Source organism: Cervus elaphus, chromosome 17 (assembly GCF_910594005.1).
Source record: "Cervus elaphus chromosome 17, mCerEla1.1, whole genome shotgun sequence".
Classification (NCBI taxonomy): Eukaryota; Metazoa; Chordata; class Mammalia; order Artiodactyla; family Cervidae; genus Cervus; species Cervus elaphus.
The window spans coordinates 24,357,095-24,378,704 of NC_057831.1; the positions used below are offsets into that span (position 1 = coordinate 24,357,095).

The 21,610-nt window shown below is 37.3% G+C and overlaps 1 protein-coding gene across 4 annotated transcripts in view; it reads right to left on the minus strand.

The window, feature by feature from the left end:
* The window catches only part of BANK1 (B cell scaffold protein with ankyrin repeats 1), a 317,486-nt gene that overhangs the window by 189,527 nt on the left and 106,349 nt on the right, over positions 1–21,610 (minus strand). The gene's annotated exons all lie outside the window — the stretch shown is intronic.

A 21,610-nucleotide genomic window follows, 5' to 3' on the forward strand; every position in this document is an offset into this window, starting at 1 on the left:
TCAAATGAAATGGAAATGTATTGTTAGTTTAATTATTTACAAAGAAACTTATCTTAGTGCAATATAATAAAAATTATTGACTGGAATAAATACTGGGTAACCTTTAATAATACTTACAACTTTTAAAAAATAATAACACAAAATATTAGGGACATGGAAAAAAGAATAACAGAAAAATGAATGCAAGAAATAAGTCTTTGCTTTTGGTTGGGCTTCCTTTGTGACTCAGCTGGTAAAGAATCTGCTTGCAATGTGGGAGACCTGGGTTTGATCCCTGGGTTGGGAAGATCCCCTGGAGAAGGGAAAAGCTACCCACTCCAGTATTCTGGCCTGGAGAATTCCATGTGCTGTATAGTCCATGGGGTCGCAAAAAGTTGGACACAACTGAGCAATTTTCACGCATTCACTTTAGATGAGCTAATTTACTTGAAAATTGACTAATTTTAGAAAAGCTTTATAGAAAGTCAATGATAACACTGAAATTTGTTTCAATAATAAATTCTGTTAAAATACATGTTTCATTTTAATAAATGAGATAAAATGATGAATCTGATTCAATTTAAGGGTCAGAAATGAAAGTCTTAGATTATTTTACTTCTGTGTCAAAGTGAGGGTGAATATTCATCTTGACCTATTTTTTCCCCTGTAGATATAAAATAATTATATATCAACTTTATTTCCCTAATTTGAACATTTTGGGAGGGTTATTGGTCTTGTACTACCAATGACATAACTGACTGCAAAGGCTACCATTCTTTTAAGCTGTGTTTTGTGAAGCAATAGCTGAGATTAAACTGACTTGTGACCTAGATGGATTAAAGCTGAGAAAGTAGGCCAATGAACAAAAGCCATGGGGTGGAGAGTGGATTATGGAACAAAAATATCTACTAACGACTTTTGAAATGATTTCCAAGTAAATTAGATAGACTGCCAATATAAAGTCCCAGAAATTGGATGATTGGGTTGAAAAAAATGATGTTACTCTATTTCTTCATTTTTCAATAATTTGGATACCTCAAATAACAAAGTGGTTCAAGCCTTTCTGGATTTTCTAAAAGTCCTGTTTAGAAGTGAAGAGAAAGGATGAAAGTTATAGCTATGTAACGCAAAGCAAAATGAAAGTGTTAGTGGCTCAGTATTGTCCGACTCTTTGCGACCCCATGGACTTTAGCCCACCAGGTTCCTCTGTCCATGGGATTTCCCAGGCAAGAATACTGGAGTGGATTGCCATTTCTTCCTCCAGGGGATCTTCCTGTCCCAGGGATCAAACCTGCATCTCCTGCATTGGTATGCAATTTTTTTTTTTTTTTTTTTTACCATTTAGCCATATCTAACTAAAAGGGTGGTTAAAAATACAAAAATCTAGTCTTCCCATCTTTAATAGCAGACAAGAGGCAGGGAAAAAGATTTTAAAATATTCATGTTGAATGAAGAAACCTCTAAGGTTGACTACAGAATACTAAGTTATTTTTAAAAATCTGGTAGAGAAATACAGTACTAGTAAGGAATCTTTATTAACAAGATAAATGATTTCAGTGAAATAATCATAGGAAGGCTGTGAAATGTTCAAAATAGGAGACAAAACACATCATTTGCAGCCTTTTACTTTCAGATATCTAAAAGGAAAGTCAATGTTGAACTGAAAACATCTTGTTTTTCTTATAACAAATTTCTATGTTTCCTTAAGTTTCACTAGTAAAAGAAAATAAGGTTCACTTCGTTTATTCCATTGTTCATAATGTGTGCTATGAAAGCCAGCCAAAATAGACATCTAAAGGAAAATTTGATACATAGTTTACATATCTTAAACAAAATTTCCTCCTACAGCTTGTAAAAAGAATGACAGAGAACAGAACAAATATTTTCTGGTTATGAAAAGCCTTTTGTTTTTTACTTTATGAGTATTCAACTTCAGGCGCTTAATGTAAAAGAATAAACACCATCTAAGTTCTAATGAGATGGATGAAACTGGAGCCCATTATACACAGTGAAGTAAGCCAGAAAGATAAAGACCAATACAGTATACTAATGCATATATATGGAATTTAGAAAGATGGTAATGATAACCCTATATGCAAAACAGAAAAAGAGACACAGATGTACAGAACAGACTTTTGGACTCTGTGGGAGAAGGCAAGGGTGGGATGTTTTGAGAGAACAGCATCGAAACATGTATATTATCAGGGGTGAAACAGATCACCAGCCCAGGTTGGATGCATGAGACAAGTGCTCAGGGCTGGTGCACTGGGAAGACCCAGAGGGATGGGGTGGGGAGGGAGGTGGGAGGGGGGATTGGGATGGGCAATACATGTAAATCCAGTATGGCAAAAACCATTACAATAAAAAAAAAAAAGAATAAACAAGTAAATTGGGCTAAGATAAAAGAGATATTTTCCTTTGTCAAATTAATTTTTCTAAGTTTTAAGTAAGTCATTTCTAAGAATTTCAACATGTCATGACCACATATGCAAAAATAAATGTTAAGAGTATAAAACTATGCAATTTAACACTTCCTTCTAATATTTTGTATTTACTATTGATTAGGTATTCATGTAGCTGTAGAAAATCTTTAAGTAACTTGAAAGCATTTATACCAGGAAGAAAATATATTTTGAGATCTGAGAAACCTCTGTTGGAATGCCTGCTTCAGGGCTTATTAGTTGTGGACCTTAATAATACTTAACCAACAGAATTACTCAGGAGTTTAAATACTTTGATGTGAGCCCTCAGATATAACACATGAAATACAATCACTGTGATTTAGAAAAGTGCACATCTATTCATGAGGAGAGTTCACTCCCCAAACTAGCCTTTGCACTGACTGAACAAATTAAGTGCAAAGGCTAGTTTGGGGAAAGGAGTCTGAACGAATAATTTAGTTTCTCTTTTTAAATTAAGTAACACTTATCTTTAAAATTAGTTAGAATGTAGGTTTTATACTGTAATACAGGAATCCAAAATGTCAGAGGCTAAAGCGAGATAGAAGCCCATTCATTTCTCCTTAACATAAACATCTGGAATGAAGCAGTCTGGGGCTGCTGTCCTGGCTCCTTGATTATGGGATCCAGGCTCTATTTTGTTTCACTGCTGCATATCATTTTCATGGTTTTGGATGGTTCACAAATCATTCCCTTGTTAGCACTGTAGTCAATCACAGGAAAAAGTGAGTAATGGGGAGAGCATGACTACATCCTTCTTTTAAGAACATGATTAGAAATTTGCACAAATCACTTCCACTGACATGCTGTTGACCATTAATTAGTTATATGACTACACCTAGCTGCAAGGGAGTCAGCAAGTGTAGTAATTACCTGGGTGGTCATGTGCCAGTTATATTACCATACAAGAAAGGAAAAAGAAATATTAGTGAACAATTAGCAGTTTTAGTCATCTCCATCAGTCATGCAAAATGTGTAAACATTACAATTATGTGAAGGTAATCTGATAAAAGTTAAAAAAAAACACTCTTATAGACCATTGGTTGAATTTGACTGTGCTGAATTTTTTGACTTGATCCCTCCCTCACATAAGGTCAAAAAAGTCTCAAAACTTTAACTTGATCAAACTTGAACAGACTTTTGAATGAAGATATTTAATGACATTAATGATGAAACAAAAAAGAGATGAAATAACAAAGTTTTCTATGGCAGGCATTTGCTAGAATAACCATAAGAACCATGTCTTTTCTCACCCTTACATCCCTTTAGCAATCATTCTGTAACACCTTATTGTTAAATATGGGATTCCCAGGTGGTGTTAGTGGTAAAGAGCCTGCTGCCAATGCAAGAGATGTAAGAGATGTGGGTTTGATTCCTGGGTTGGGAAGATTCCTTGGAGGAGGGCATGGCAACCCATTCCAGTATTCTTGCCTGGAGAATCCCATGGACAAAGGAGCCTGGGGGGCTATGGTCTGCAGGATTGCAAAGATTCAGACACAACTGAAATGATTTAGCATGCAGGTGCATGCACTGTTAGATATGAAACAAAATAAGGGTGTTTTTAAAAATTTATTCAGTTTTTAATTGAATAATTGTTTTACAGAATTTTGTTGTTTTCTGTCAAACATCAATATGAATCAGCTATAGGTATACATATGTCCCTTGCCTCTTGATGTTTTTTTACAATTTGTTTAAAATTTTTTGCAATTTGTTTACATTTGTTGGTTTCTGTCATGAACAATGGAAATCAGTCATAATGACATGTATATCCCCTCCCACTTGAGCATCCCTCCCTTCCCCACATCCCACCCCTCGAGGTCATCCCAGAGCAGCAGAGCTCCCTGTGGTACACAGCAACTTCTCACTAACAATCCATTTTACACACAATAGAGTAAATATATTGATGCTACTTCCTCCATTTGTCCCACTCCCTCCCTCCCCCACTGTGTCCACTAGTCCATTCTTTACATCTCCATTCCTTGCGTCTCTGTTCCTTCCTTGCAAATAGGTTCATTAGTATCATTTTTATACATTTCATATATATGTGTTAACACTATAATTGTTTTTCTGTTTCTGACTTACTTCACTCTGTATGGCAGGACCTATGTTCATCCACCTTGCTAGAACTGACTCAAATTCATTCGTTTTTATGGCTGAGTAATATACCATTTTATATATGTACCACATCTTCTTTATCATCTGTCAATGAATATCTAGGTTGTTTCCATGCCCTGGTTATTGTAAATAATGCTGCACTGAACACTGGGGTACATGTGTCTTTTAAAAATTGTGGTTTTCTTGGGATATATGCCCAGTAGTGGGGTTGCTGGGTCATATGGTAGATTTATTCCTAATTTTTAAAAGAATCTCCATACTGTCCTCCATAATGGCTATTTCAGCTTATATTCCCACTAACAGTGTAGGAGGGTTCCCTGTTCTCCATACCCTCTCTAGGATTTATTATTTGTAGATTTTTTGATGATGGCCATTCTGATTGGTGTGAGGTGACACCTCATTGTAGTTTTGATATGCATTTCTCTAATAATGACACTGAGCATCATTTCATGTGTTTATTGGTCATTTGTATATCTTCTTAGGAGAAATATCTGTTTAGGCCTTCTGCCCACTTTTTGATTGGGCTGCTTGTTTTCCTGATACTGAGCTGCATCAGATGCTTATATATTCTGGAGATTAATTCTGTGTCAGTTGTTCTGTTTGCAGTTATTTTCTCCCATTCTGAGGGGAACTTTAAAACAAATATTGCATTAGACCATTCAAAGAAATGCCTTTCAAAAAAGCCTTATCTAAATGAGGCCATGATTTCTTGAAAAATTTTGGGAATTATTCTCTTGAGTTGTTTTAGATGCTACCTTCCAAGTCAAACAATAGAATTAGTCTCATCATTTTATATTTATTTTATTTTTTCCTTTGTTGTCCTTCTTTTTTTTGCCCTGCTCCTTCAACTTCAGCCAAAAGCAGCACTGCCTTAGCCAATAGCCCAATAACCTTCTCAAAATGGCCTGTATCTGTGCTATCAGGAAGCCAGGACCTCTGATTGATGGATCATATGAAGTTGGGTGGGAAATTTAATGTATATTCTCTCACCCAACAAAATACACATTGAGCAGCCATGTATCTGGCAGTGTACTTGATTTGGATATGAAACAGGGAACTAAATAGATAGCATCCCCACCTTTATTGACTTTGGAGTTTAATGAGAGACAGATAATGAAAGATAATTTGAGAACTATCACACCCAGAAAGGTCAAATTATAGTATTACAAAGAGATACACAGGGAGACATATGGATCAAGGAAGGCTCCACTGAGGAAGGGGTGCTGGATTAAAAATTGGAGTTAGAATTAACTAGATGAAGACACTGATTGGAAAGGGTGATAGAGAGAGGGTTTCAGTTACAGAGGAGCACATATAAAGGCCCTGTGGTAGGAGATTAGGAGCTAAAAGTAAAGCAGACCAGAGTTCCTGGAAAGCGGAAGCAGAGGATTAAGATGGGACCTCATTAAACCTATAAACTTTTGCACAGTGAAGGAAACTACAAACAAGATGAAAAGGTAATCCTCAGAATGGGAGAAAATAATAGCAAGTGACACAACTGACAAAGGATTCATCTCCAAAATCCACAAGCAGTTCATTCAGTTCAATACCAGAAAAACAATCCAATCATTAAAAGTGGGCAGAAGACCTAAACAGACATTTCTCCAAAGAAGACATACAGATGGCTAACAAACACATGAAAAGATGCTCAACATACTCATTATTAGAGAAATGTAAATCAAAACTACAATGATGTATCACCTCACACCAGTCAGAATGGCCATTGTCAAAAAATCTACAATAATACATGCTGGAGAGTGTGTGGAGAAAAGGAAATCCTCCTGCACTGTTGGGGGTAATGTAATTTATACAGCCAGTATGGAAGACAATACGGAGATTACTTAAAACACTAGAAATAAAACTACCATATGACCCAGCAACCCTACTACTGGGCATATACCCTGAGGAAACCATAATTGAAAAAGACACATATACTCCGATGTTCATTGCAGCACTATTTACAATAGCCAGGACATGAAGCAACCTAGATGTTCATCGACAGACGAATGGATAAAAGAGTTGTGGTACGAAGATGGCGGAGGAGTAGGATGGGGCGACCACTTTCTCTCCTACAACTTCATCAAAAGAATAACTGAACGCAGAGCAAACTTCGCAAAACAACTTCGGATCGCTAGCTGGGGTCATCAGGCGCCCAGAAAAGCAGCCCATTGTCTTCGAAAGGAGGTAGGACAAAATATAAAAGATAAAAAGGGAGACAAAAGAGCTAAGGACGGAGATCCATCCCGGGAGCTCTTAGGCGGCATTGCTTGGGGTAGGGTCCGGGGCCGGAGTGCCCTGAGGACAATCGGAGGGAACTTCTGTGAGTTGCCAACTTGAACTGTGGGAGACCAAAAGAGAGAGAGTAAATTAACCCGCCCGAACACACTGCCGGCCGTTCGCAGAACAAAGAGACCGAGAGGGTCCAGAGAGGAGCTCGCAGGCTGCGGACCGGCCCAGCCCCGCCGGAGGCAGGAGGCAGGGGGGAGGGGAAGGTCGCGGCGAGACACAGGGCGCAGGCAGCCGACCGCTGCGGGCGGGGACTGGGGCTGGGGACGCGGAGGGCGGAAGGCGCGCGCGCCCGACTGGCGCCAGAGGAAACTGAGACTGGGAGCGCGGAAGGGAGGGGGCACGCCACACCTGGGGAGAGTGCGCCCACCAAGCCCCTGGCTGCCTGGACCGCTCTGACGGGGAAGGCACAGAGAGCAGGCGCAGCTTTTCCTTCCGCGCTTTTGTGGAACACCCGAGGGCTGGAACCTCGCGCAGCGCGGGGCGCGCTCCATATAGAACAGCCGGGAGCCTGAGCAGCACAGACGGAGAAAGCAGCGTCAGCCCCTCCCGGCAGCCCCAGCCCATCCCCGCAGCGCAAGCCCGTCCCCATAGCGCCAGCCACTCCCGGCAGCGCAAGCCCCTCCCTGCCCCGCAGAGCGACGGAACTAGCTACCTAAATAAGAGTCCACCTCCGCCCGCCGGTGTCAGGGCGGAAATGAGGCTCTGAAGAGACCGGCAAACAGAAGCCAAATAAACAAAGGGAACCGCTTCAGAAGGGACTGGTGCAACAGATTAAAATCCCTCTAGGAAACACTGACTACACCGGAGGGGCCTGTAGATATCGAGAAGCGTAAGCTGGAACGAGGAGCTATCTGAAACTGAGCCAAACCCACACTGACCGCAACAGCTCCAGAGAAACTCCTAGATATAATTTTACTTTTTTCTCTCTTTTTTTTTAATTTATTTTTTATTTTTTTCTTTTTTTTCTTTTTTCTTTCTTCTCTTTTATTTTCCTTTAAAATCCCCTATTACTCCCCCATTACTCCTTAACTTTCATTTCCACAGACTTTTACGATTTTTTTAATTAGGGGGGAAAAAAAAATTTTTTTTTCTTTTTTTTTTTTCTTTTTTTTCTTTCTTTTTTCTTTTTCTTTTTTTCTTTTCCTTTTTCTCTTCTATTTTCTATTTTTCTTTTTCTCTTATTTCTTTTAAAGTCCTCTAGTACTCCTCTACTACTCCTTAATTTTCATTTTCAATACACTATAACCTTACAAAAAAAAAAAAAAGAAGAGAAGCCCTATTTTTAAACCGAAGATTATTCTCTCCCAATCTTGACTCTCTGTTTTCTACCTCAGAACACCTCTATTTCCTCCTTTCCCCTTCTCTTCCCAATCCAATTCTGTGAATCCTTGTAGGTGACTGGGCTACGGAGAACACTCTGGGAACAGACAGCTGCGTAGATCTGTCTCTCTCCTCTTGAGTCCCCCTTTTTCTCCTCCTGTTCATCTCTATCTCCCTCCTCCCTCTCCTCTTCTTCATGTAACTCTGTGAACCTCTCAGGGTGTCCCTAAAGGGGGAGAATCTTTTAGCCATTAACCTAGAAGTTTTCTTATCAGGGCTGTATAGTTGGAGAAGTCCTGAGACTACAGGAAGAATAAAACTGAAATCCAGAGGCAGGAGACTTAAGCCCAAAACCTGAGAACACCAGAAAACTCCTGACTACATGGAACTTTAAGTAATAAGTGACCGTCCAAAAGCCTCCATACCTACACTGAAACCAACCACCACCCAAGAGCCAATAAGTTTTAGAGCAAGACATACCACGCAAATTCTCCAGCAACGCAGGAACATAGCCCTGAACATCAATATACAGGCTGCCCAAGGACACACCTAACACATAGACCCATCTCAAAACTCATTACTGGGCACTCCATTGCTCTCCAAAGAAAAGAAATCAAGTTCCACGCACCAGAACACTGACGCACGCTTCCCTAACCAGGAAATCTTGACAAGCCAATCGTCTAACCCCACCCACTGGGTTAATCCTCCACAATAAAAAGGAACCACAGACCTCCAGAATACAGAAAGCCCACTCCAGATACAGCAATCTAAACAAGATGAAAAGGCAAAGAAATACCCAACAGGTAAAGGAACATGAAAAATGCCCACCAAGTCAAACAAAAGAGGAGGAGATAGGGAATCTACCTGAAAAAGAATTTAGAATAATGATAATAAAAATGATCCAAAATCTTGAAAACAAAATGGAGTTACAGATAAATAGCCTGGAAACAAAGATTGAAAAGATTCAAGAACTGTTTAATAAAGACCTAGAAGAAATAAAAAAGAGTCAATTAAAAATGAATAATGCAATGAATGAGATCAAAAACACTTTGGAGGGAACCAAGAGTAGAATAACGGAGGCAGAAGATAGGATAAGTGAGGTAGAAGATAAAATGGTGGAAATAAATGAAGCAGAGAGGAAAAAAGAAAAAAGGATCAAAAGAAATGAGGACAATCTCAGGGACCTCTGGGACACTGTGAAATGCCCCAACATTCGAATCATAGGAGTTCCAGAAGAAGAAGACAAAAAGAAAGGCCATGAGAAAATACTCGAGGAGATAATAGCTGAAAACTTCCCTAAAATGGGGAAGGAAATAGCCACCCAAATCCAAGAAACCCAGAGAGTCCCAAACAGGATAAACCCAAGGCGAAACACCCCAAGACACATATTAATCAAATTAACAAAGATCAAACACAAAGAACAAATATTAAAAGCAGCAAGGGAAAAACAACAAATAACACACAAAGGGATTCCCATAAGGATAACAGCTGATCTATCAATAGAAACCCTCCAGGCCAGAAGGGAATGGCAGGACGTACTGAAAGTAATGAAAGAGAATAACCTACAACCTAGATTACTGTATCCAGCAAGGATCTCATTCAGATATGAAGGAGAATTCAAAAGCTTTACAGATAAGCAAAAGCTGAGAGAATTCAGCACCACCAAATCAGCTCTTCAGCAAATGCTAAAGGATCTTCTCTAGACAGGAAATACAGAAAGGTTGTATAAACGTGAACCCAAAACAACAAAGTAAATGGCAACGGGACCACACCTATCAATAATTACCCTAAATGTAAATGGGTTGAATGCCCCAACCAAAAGACAAAGATTGACTGAATGGATACAAAAACAAGACCCCTATATATGCTGTCTACAAGAGACCCACCTCAAAACAAGAGACACATACAGACTAAAAGTGAAGGGCTGGAAAAAAATATTTCATGCAAACGGAGACCAAAAGAAAGCAGGAGTCGCAATACTCATATCAGATAAAATAGACTTTCAAATAAAGGATGTGAAAAGAGACAAAGAAGGACACTACATAATGATCAAAGGATCAATCAAAGAAGAAGATATAACAATTATAAATATATATGCACCCAACATAGGAGCACCGCAATATGTACGGCAAACGCTAACGAGTATGAAAGAGGAAATTAATAGTAACACAATAATAGTGGGAGACTTTAATACCCCACTCACAACTATGGATAGATCAACTAAACAGAAAATTAACAAGGAAACACAAACCTTAAATGACACAATGGACCAGCTAGACCTAATTGATATCTATAGGACATTTCACCCCAAAACAATCAACTTCACCTTTTTCTCAAGTGCACACGGAACATTCTCCAGAATAGATCACATCCTGGGCCATAAATCTGGTCTTGGAAAATTCAAAAAAATTGAAATCATTCCAGTCATCTTTTCTGACCACAGTGCAGTAAGATTAGATCTCAATTACAGGAAAAAAAATTGTTAAAACTTCAAACATATGGAGGCTAAATAACACGCTTCTGAATAACCAACAAATCATAGAAGAAATCAAAAAAGAAATCAAAATATGTATAGAAATGAATGAAAATGAAAACACAACAACCCAAAACCTATGGGACACTGTAAAAGCAGTGCTAAGGGGAAGGTTCATAGCATTACAGGCTTACATCAAGAAACAAGAAAAAAACCAAATAAATAACCTAACTCTACACCTAAAGCAATTAGAGAAGGAAGAAATGAAGAACCCCAGAGTTAGCAGAAGGAAAGAAATCTTAAAAATCAGGGCAGAAATAAATGCAAAAGAAACTAAAGAGACCATAGCAAAAATCAACAAAGCTAAAAGCTGGTTTTTTGAAAAAATAAACAAAATTGACAAACCATTAGCAAGACTCATTAAGAAACAAAGAGAGAAAAACCAAATTAACAAAATTAGAAATGAAAATGGAGAGATCACAACAGACCACACTGAAATAAAAAGGATCATAAGAGACTACTACCAGCAGCTCTATGCCAATAAAATGGACAACTTGGATGAAATGGACAAATTCTTAGAAAAGTATAACTTTCCAAAACTGAACCAGGAAGAAATAGAAGATCTTAACAGACCCATCACAAGCAAGGAAATCGAAACTGTCATCAAAAATCTTCCAGCAAACAAAAGCCCAGGACCAGATGGCTTCACAGCTGAATTCTACCAAAAATTTAGAGAAGAGCTAACACCTATCTTACTCAAACTCTTCCAGAAAATTGCAGATGAAGGTAAGCTTCCAAACTCATTCTATGAGGCCACCATCACCCTAATTCCAAAACCAGACAAAGATGCCACAAAAAAAGAAAACTACAGGCCAATATCACTGATGAACATAGATGCAAAAATCCTTAACAAAATTCTAGCAAACAGAATCCAACAACATATTAAAAAAATCATACACCATGACCAAGTGGGCTTTATCCCAGGAATGCAAGGATTCTTTAATATCCGCAAATCAATCAATGTAATACACCACATTAACAAATTGAAAGATAAAAACCATATGATTATCTCAATAGATGCAGAGAAAGCCTTTGACAAAATTCAACACTCATTTATGATTAAAACTCTCCAAAAAGCAGGAATAGAAGGAACATACCTCAACATAATAAAAGCTATATATGACAAACCCACAGCAAGCATCACCCTCAATGGTGAAAAATTGAAGGCATTTCCCCTGAAATCAGGAACAAGACAAGGGTGCCCACTCTCACCACTACTATTCAACATAGTGTTGGAAGTTCTGGCCACAGCAATCAGAGCAGAAAAAGAAGTAAAAGGAATCCAGATAGGAAAAGAAGAAGTAAAACTCTCACTGTTTGCAGATGACATGATCCTCTATATAGAGAACCCTAAAGACTCTACCAGAAAATTGCTAGAGCTAATCAATGAATATAGTAAAGTTGCAGGATATAAAATTAACACACAGAAATCCCTTGCATTCCTATATACTAACAATGAAAAAACAGAAAGAGAAATTAAGGAAACAATACCATTCACCATTGCAACAAAAAGAATAAAATACTTAGGAGTATATCTACCTAAAGAAACAAAGGACCTATACATAGAAAACTATAAAACACTGATTAAAGAAATCAAAGAGGACACAAACAGATGGAGAAACATACCGTGTTCATGGATTGGAAGAATCAATATTGTCAAAATGGCTATTCTACCCAAAGCAGTCTATAGATTCAATGCAATCCCTATCAAGCTACCAACGGTATTTTTCACAGAACTAGACCAAAGAATTTCACAATTTGTATGGAAATATAAAAAACCTCGAATAGCCAAAATAATCTTGAGAAAGAAGAATGGAACTGGAGGAATCAACCTGCCTGACTTCAGACTCTACTACAAAGCCACAGTCATCAAGACAGTATGGTACTGGCACAAAGACAGAAATATAGATCAATGGAACAGAATAGAAAGCCCAGAGATAAATCCACGAACCTATGGACACCTTATCTTTGACAAAGGAGGCAAGGATATACAATGGAAAAAAGACAACCTCTTTAACAAGTGGTGCTGGGAAAACTGGTCAACCACTTGTAAAAGAATGAAACTAGAACACTTTCTAACACCATACACAAAAATAAACTCAAAATGGATTAAAGATCTAAATGTAAGACCAGAAACTATAAAACTCCTAGAGGAGAACATAGGCAAAACACTCTCTGACATAAATCACAGCAAGATCCTCTATGACCCACCTCCCAGAATATTGGAAATAAAAGCAAAACTAAACAAATGGGACCTAATGAAACTTAAAAGCTTTTGCACTACAAAGGAAACTATAAGTAAGGTGAAAAGACAGCCCTCAGATTGGGAGAAAATAATAGCAAATGAAGAAACGGACAAAGGATTAATCTCAAAAATATACAAGCAACTCCTGAAGCTCAATTCCAGAAAAATAAATGACCCAATCAAAAAATGGGCCAAAGAACTAAACAGACATTTCTCCAAAGAAGACATACAGATGGCTAACAAACACATGAAAAGATGCTCAACATCACTCATTATCAGAGAAATGCAAATCAAAACCACAATGAGGTACCATTACACGCCAGTCAGGATGGCTGCTATCCAAAAGTCTACAAGCAATAAATGCTGGAGAGGGTGTGGAGAAAAGGGAACCCTCTTACACTGTTGGTGGGAATGCAAGCTAGTACAGCCGCTATGGAAAACAGTGTGGAGATTTCTTAAAAAACTGGAAATAGAACTGCCATATGACCCAGCAATCCCACTTCTGGGCATACACACTGAGGAAACCAGATCTGAAAGAGACACGTGCACCCCAATGTTCATCGCAGCACTGTTTATAATAGCCAGGACATGGAAGCAACCTAGATGCCCATCAGCAGATGAATGGATAAGAAAGCTGTGGTACATATACACCATGGAATATTACTCAGCCATTAAAAAGAATTCATTTGAATCAGTCCTAATGAGATGGATGAAGCTTGAGCCCATTATACAGAGTGAAGTAAGCCAGAAAGATAAAGAACATTACAGCATACTAACACATATATATGGAATTTAGAAAGGTGATAACGATAACCCTATATGCAAAACAGAAAAAGAGACACAGAAATACAGAACAGACTTTTGAACTTTGTGGGAGAATGTGAGGATGGGATATTTCAAAAGAACAGCATGTATACTATCTATGGTGAAACAGATCACCAGCCCAGGTGGGATGCATGAGACAAGTGCTCCGGCCTGGTGCACTGGGAAGACCCAGAGGAATCGGGTGGAGAGGGAGGTGGGAGGGGGGATTGGGATTGGGAATACATGTAAATCCATGGCTGATTCATATCAATGTATGACAAAACCCACTGGAAGAAAAAAAAAAAAAAAGAGTTGTGGTACATATACACAATGGAATATTATTCAGCCATAAAAAGAAACACATTTGATTCAGTTCCAATAAGCTGGATGAACCTAGAGCCTATTATACAGAGTGAAGTAAGTCAGAAAGAGAAAGACAAATATCTCATATTAACACATACATACGGAATTTAGAAAGATGGTACTGATAAACCTATCTGCAGGGCATCAGGAAGACGCAGACATAGAGAACAACTTGTGGACACAGAGAGGGAAGGAGAGGGTGGGAGAAATTTAGAGAGTAGCAATGCAGCATATATACTGCCATACGTAAAATTAGATAGCTAGTGGAAATTTACTATATGACGCAGGGAGCTCGAATCTGGTGCTCTGTGACAATTTAGAGGGGTAGGGGGTTCAAGGAGGAGGGGACATACATATACCTATGGCTGATTAATGTTGATATATGGCAGAAACCAACACAATATTGTAAAGCAATTATCCTCCAACTAAAAGTAATTTTATTAAAAAGATTAATCTGGAAGGTGAGGAGACAGTGACATCAAGGCCATATTTTTCATGCTAAATAAGTTTTTAATTCATTTAACAACTGGAATCTATTGAAGTATTTGAGCAAGAGAATTGTATGCTGACATCATTCTTGTTAAAATAACCTCACAGACCGGGGACTTGGGATAAGTAGGATGTGTGCAAAACCTACAGTTGGGAACCAGTTAGGAGATTAGTCTAGCAGTGTAGGCAAGAGGAAAAGGTCCAGTAAAGTGTCAGAATTAGAAAGATGTGGAGAGAAGTGAGCAATATTTAGTAAGTAATACTGATATGGCTTAATAATGGATTGAATTTGTAGGGTGAGGGATTGCAAGGTATGAGGAGACTCCTGTGTTTCTGGCTTTTAAACTAGATTGACCATGATGCATTTCATGAGTTAGAGAACAGTGAGAGATAGGCTTAAAGGAAATCCACAGTTGGTGTATATCTCATAAGCCAATGAGATAAACTGCAGAGGAAATATCCATCAAAAAATAAGGGTGTCTAAGAATCAAAACTGGATGGATTTAAAATTTTATTTTATAGATCCACAATGAAGCAAATGCAAAGGATATCAAGAATGAAAGGCAAAGGATGTAGGAAGAAAACCAGGAACACATGTCTTCCTAGAAGTTAAGGGAAAAATTAAATCAAGACAGTAAGTTTGTTCAATGGTGTTAATTGCTGCTGAAAATTCAAGTTACACTAAATTTTAAAATGTTCATAGATTTATTGAGAGGGACTTGTACATAACTGATGTATATTTGTGTGTTGATACTTAATAAGGTTGATGAAACTAAATGGCTGATCTCTGAAAAATAATAAGTTCTTAGAAGTTTAATTTTCCTTATCAAAGATTTATTTTACTTAATTTCCTATGTCTTGATACAGTTTAATATAGAAGCATATTTCATGAATGCTAAACACAATTTAAACTTCCCAAATTATATTTCTTTATCTTATTATTAATACTATTTAATAAAGAGAACCACAAGAATGTATAATCACGTTTAGTAAACGCAAACAAACACATTTTTGCCACAAGGATTTTTAGTCTTCTAATTTCCCAAGAGGTATGGAATATTTGGGGTTTGTTCCTACCTCGTTATTTATATGAATAAAGCTACAAAGGAACCTTGTTAACGGTGTTTGATTTGTGCTTTGTTTTTTAGGGTTGTTTAAAAATGCTCGTTATGATTGAAGATCTGAATGCTCTAAAGAACTAGACAGTAAAAGCAGATGGCTGTATTTGGATGGGGTTGTTATAGACACCATTCACACCAGCACATAGACATCCTTTGCAGAGGCCAGTCAAAGCCAGCCCCAGCTTGACAAGCAGAAAGGGGATGTAAGGTGCAAGAGGGACACTTTAGTTTGGGAGAAATAAAACACTGAGGAAGGATTTATTTTCATCAAGTGAGCAGAAACTATAAATTAAGACGTCATTAACAAAATATATGCTAAAGAGTAGCTAAACTTAAACATATGGGACCAATAACTATGAAAATGGACTAAGATGGCATATAAGATCAAGAATTGTAGAGAAACAACAGTATAGTTATGTCACTGGCTATATTAATGGCTATTTCTGTGCTCAGAAATGTCTTTTTTTCTTATAACAGCTGCTGTATCCACCATTAAAGTTAACTGATTTACTTGTTTTTCTCTAAATAAATGGATGAGTGTACTAGCTGTGTGTTCTTGTTTGAGTCAATGATTTGTAACTGAGGTGGGTATGATCATTAAGTCTGAACTATCCTAATCGGGCATCATTAACCATTGCTTGACCATTACCGCAGGTAGAGACATAGCACGCAGGAAATGCTGCGTCTAAACTTCAAAAGATTTGTTTTACTCTTATCGGTCCATTCCAATTAGAAGAACAAACAATATGAAAAATGAATCCAGAAATACATCTTCAAATTGCATTTTGACTATTCTTTGTCTGATTAAAAATCTCTGATGGTTTTCTTCCTGACAGCTCAGTGGGTAAAGAATCTTTCAAAAGCCTGCAATGCAGGAGACACAGGAGACACAGGTTCTATCCCCGGGTTGGGAAGAACCCCTGGAGAAGGAGATGGCAACCCACTCCAGTATTCTTGCCTGGAGAATCCCGCAGACAATGGAGCCTGGTGGGCTACAGTCCAAATCTCTGATCAGAAATACAAAACAAGTAATAAAACCAATCAAAGGTACATGAAACTCGAATCACTTCCTTCTTTTCTGGGGGTAGAGTTAAGAATCAGTGCAAATAAAATGGAAATAAAGGCTATATGGAAAGTCCATATATTTGCAAGTCAATCCTCTTTAATGGAGAATGGTCATAACTCTCAATCTAAATAAGCATTTTGTTTTTCTTGACTTACAATTATGGAATATTTGAGCTGGAAATGACCTTGGAGATCATATACTTAAACTTCTTCACTGTTCACAGGAGGGAATTCCTTTAGCACTAGGGAAAATGAGCTCTCATGAAGTGATTACTTACTTAATAAAAGAATCCAACTCCTGCTCCTGCCCTATCTAGAACGATTTCTCTTAAGCCACACCGCCACAGTCCAGTAGGAAAAAGGAAAGATAATAAGCAGCCTTTTGAGAGAGGTAAGACCTTAGGCATTTTTGAGTAATAAACCTCTCCTTAACATTCATAAGAAAGGCAAGATCAGAATCAAAAATTTTACAGCCATTAAAAGTCAGCAATGAAGTATATTTGGGAAGCTTGATGTGCTGCAGCTCACAGGGTCGCAAAGTGTCAGACATGACTTAGTAACTGAACAACAATGAAGTATATGTACAAGGAGTTCATGACTGAGGTAGGATGTAATTTGTAGTACAACTTTGCCTAGTATTGTGAACTTTTGAGAGTTCCTTACTTTCATAAGCATCAGACTCATTTATTCAATTTTATAATAAATAGCAGCATAATTTTTAAAAGGGAAGATTTCTTTTCTCTTTTATTTGTATACTCATACCATAGTTTTTCACTTATTTTTTCATATAGCAATAGGAAAAAAGGTATCATTCTTTTCTCATTTTTTAAACCCTAAGTATCAGTTGTGTCAGATGCATCAGGAACTATAACTATGTGAAGAAACTGAGTATGCAAAGATGAAAAACACAATGCCGTGCCTTAAAGATGAGGCTGCTGCTGCTGCTGCTAAGTCACTTCAGTCGTGTCCGACTCTGTGCGACCCCATAGTGGAGGGTAAATGGCTTACTGTGTGTTACAAGAAGGCGCCGTCCTGGGTGGCTAAAACACAGGAATAATGGAGGAAATTAAGGAGACAAGGAGGCATGCTGTGGAGGAGTCAGTGTTGGAAAAGATGTAGGACCCTGAAGCCTTGTGTGTTTATCAACCTTTTGAGAGAGGCAAGGACTTTAAAAAAAAAAACAAGTTAAGAGGCCTGGAAGTTGCCAGTTTCTCTCTGTAGGAAGAATCTTCTGAAGGCCTCTTTAAGGGAGATAACTGCCAACACTTAAGCTTTAACTTAATGAAGAAACTAACCTGTAAAGGAACTAAAAAAAAAAAAACCTGGGAAATTCCTCATGATGTGAGAGTTCTCTTAGTCCATATGCTCTACTTCAACCCCATCTGGTGTCACAGTGTATTAACTATTTGTAGGCAGTATACCAAAGATTGGATAATACAATTTAATAAAAAGTGGCAATGAAGTGCATCTAACATGACGATGAAAATAAGATTTCAATAGGTATAAAGTAAAACATGCAAGATAATAAACATATTCAATGCAATATACCTTTTAATCAATAAGAACTACAACTAATAAAAATTATTTGGTAATATTTCAAAAACTCTTTTGATAAACATGAGCCTAACGCTTTGATCAATAATTGCTATTATAGTTTTGCATTCTGACCTAGTTTGGTTTTTATATTATATCTAGTTGTTCCTATATACTTATATTTATTGTTGCCCCTAGATAATTTTGTAAATAAGATGGAAGTCTCAAAGGTTTTAATTATCTCAGTTAAATAGGAGTTACTAGTTTTTCTAACACTAATACTTGAATTCTAATTATCTTCCCAAATAGGGCTTTGGATTTTTTCATTTGAATTCACTTCTAGGTGATGGTCGGGAAATTGTCCCTTTATGAGGCTATGTGCTGGGGTTTAGTATTTATGCAAAAAAATACAAAATGATTTAGGAAGCAGTTAGGTAATAAGCTGGTTTAGCTAAAGTCTTCTGAAACCTAATAGACATCTTCAAAATAAACTAAGAAAATAAAATTTCTCATTATCATTTCTTTCCTCAAATTCACAGGATGATCATTTTGCTATATGCCCTACAGTTTTTAAATGATAATAGAAAGTCTCTTACCACAAATTTGAGAATTACTGAAAACTAAAATCCATAGATTTCTCATTATTATTCCTTTCCTCAAATTTCCAGAATGCTCATGTTATTAAATGCCCAAAAGCTTTGAAATGATTATAGGAAGTATCTAATCACTAATTTTAAGGATTACTTAAATCACATCTGCCATTAACATTTACAAGAAAACTCAGGATAGCTCTTCTAGTATACCATTTCAGTTAAGTAGGTAGAATATTAAAAAAAACCACACAACCCTTAAGTCTACTGGTATATGTCCTCACAGATATACAATAACTATGGTGAATAAAATTCACCATATGTTGTTCTTTGAGTAGAGATGGTCAGTGGACTATCTGCGACATACACAAATTTCCCAGTTTAAGTAGCTGAGAAGCACATGAAAGAAATAGTAATGTCGTATGCTGGAGAGGAAAAGCATAACTTTTTACAACTTTCAGAATATAACCTATATGAGAGCAAAGCAAAATGTCAAAAGGAGCAAACAAAAGCCCATAAGGAGAAACACAGTGTGAGTTGGGGCACGTCCTTTGAAGCCAAGTAACCCTAAAACACATCAAGGTTCCTTTGCGTCCCTGTAGCTCCTTCTTTTTAATCAAGGGTGGAGTCTGATTTTTACCATCTCAGCAAATTCATGGTAGGGACACCGCACATGGTCCAGATGCCAATGGGTGAGATGAAACCCATGACATACCTGGTCCAAGATGAAAAAGAAACAGTGACATGCAGCCTTCCCTTCTGTCAGGATTGTGATGGTGTAGCTTGGTCTGGTCTGAAATCTCAGTCTCAGAATTTGTTTAATTTAAATCCACAACATGTATAGGTCCTCTTATGACAATAGCGAAAACTCTAAAATATCTTAATTTGTCTACATTAATCCAAATCTCTTAATGTTTCTTACCAAGCTGCAGTCTACTGTCACCAACTTAGCATAATTCTCCTCTCAGGACTCAGACCTCAGGTTTAAAGTGTCTCTCAAGAGTGAAAACCTGAATCAAGCTGTGACTGCCTGCAATCCCCCTTTCACTACGTACCAGGGCTCAGTGGAGGGAACCCTTCCTCACCTCTCATTTCTGACACTGAGGGTAGAAATGAAACATTATTTTTCTAGTTCTCGAAAAACTACTCAGAAAAAGTTTGTGTTCATTCAAAGCTGCAGAAGAAATCATGACTTGGATATTTGAAACATTTGAAACACTGTTTGAGTCATAAATTACATTTCATTTTCACTATGCACAAAATATTTTTTTTGCTCCCCAAACGCAAAATCAACAGAAAAATGTGTTTTGGGAACTACTTTACTTCTATGCTGACTGAATACCTTATAATGCAATATAACACTTCATTAGTCACTTTCTAGTGAATAAAGTTTTTAAAGTAGAGAATAAGGTAGACATATTACAGGAAAATGAAAAAAATCTGTATTTCAAGCTGTTACTTTTATTTTTGCTTTGCGATTACAATATAGACATTTTGTCAAATATCCTCAGGCTCCTCAGTTTGACAAATGGTATTTTACTCTCTATTCTCTAGGACATTTTTACCTTTTCTATTGTTCTAAAATATATCATTCATAAAGGAGAATTCTAATAGAAAAAAATGTGTCACACAAAACAAATAACAAAACCACCAATTCCAAACTAGTTTAAACAGTAAGGCTTCCTGACAACCTGTCAACATCATTATCATTGATGGTTTTGTTACAAACCTAAGGGAGTGTTTTGTGGTAAATCTAAAGATGACATGTTCAGTTCAACTACCTGTTTCTTCATCTTGCCTCTGGTCTACCTCCTCCTTCCCCAAGAAAAACCAAGGCAATTAAGCAAGGTTGTAGTTCTAATTATCAAATAGCTGTTAAATGAAATGACAGTTTTTTCAGTGAAGATTTGATGTAATAAGCATATAAAGAAGTCCCACATTAAGCAAGCTTTCTACTAAAAGTGGATCATGTAACAACGAAAAAAATGCAGAAATTAAACGAACGGCTTACAATGAATCAAAATGCACATTTTTACCTTCTCAGTCCATCAGGGCAGGGCACTCACAGTACCTACCATTCACTGGAAAATGTCCAAACTAAGGGCCCTGGATAGGACTGTAAACTCCACAGCAAGTCATCACTGCCAAGAACCACTATGTCACACCAGAGAAAAAAACCTGAAAATGCCTCTTTGTAGAGTTCCCAGAAAAGTTTGACTTTTCTGGAATTTCAAATAAATATTATTAATTTAAAGAAATAACTTTAACTGTCAGAAGACAGTGATAAATGAAACTAAGAAAAAAAATACACTGAGCTTGGAAACGTCCTCATGAAAATAACAATCTCCAGGTTGACACCACACACTTCCATTTTGGTGGTATTCTTGACTTATCTGAATCCTTAACTTTAAAACTTCTTTTATTTTGTATTACCCACATCTGGCTAAAGAGAAAATTCATTGTTTAAGAGTTCTCTTTAATCCTTTTGTCTTTATCTGGTCTGCAAGAGCTTTAGAATGAGCGCATCAGAGTAGCTTTAATACTTTGTAATGGATAACCTGTTGTGACATCATCTGGAATGACTTGACTTATACTAACTAATTTATCTACATTTCTGCATCACAGAGGTCAATTTTTTCCTTTCCTATTGATCAGTAATTCATTTTATTCAACCAGCATTCAGACTTTATACTAAAGTATGCATT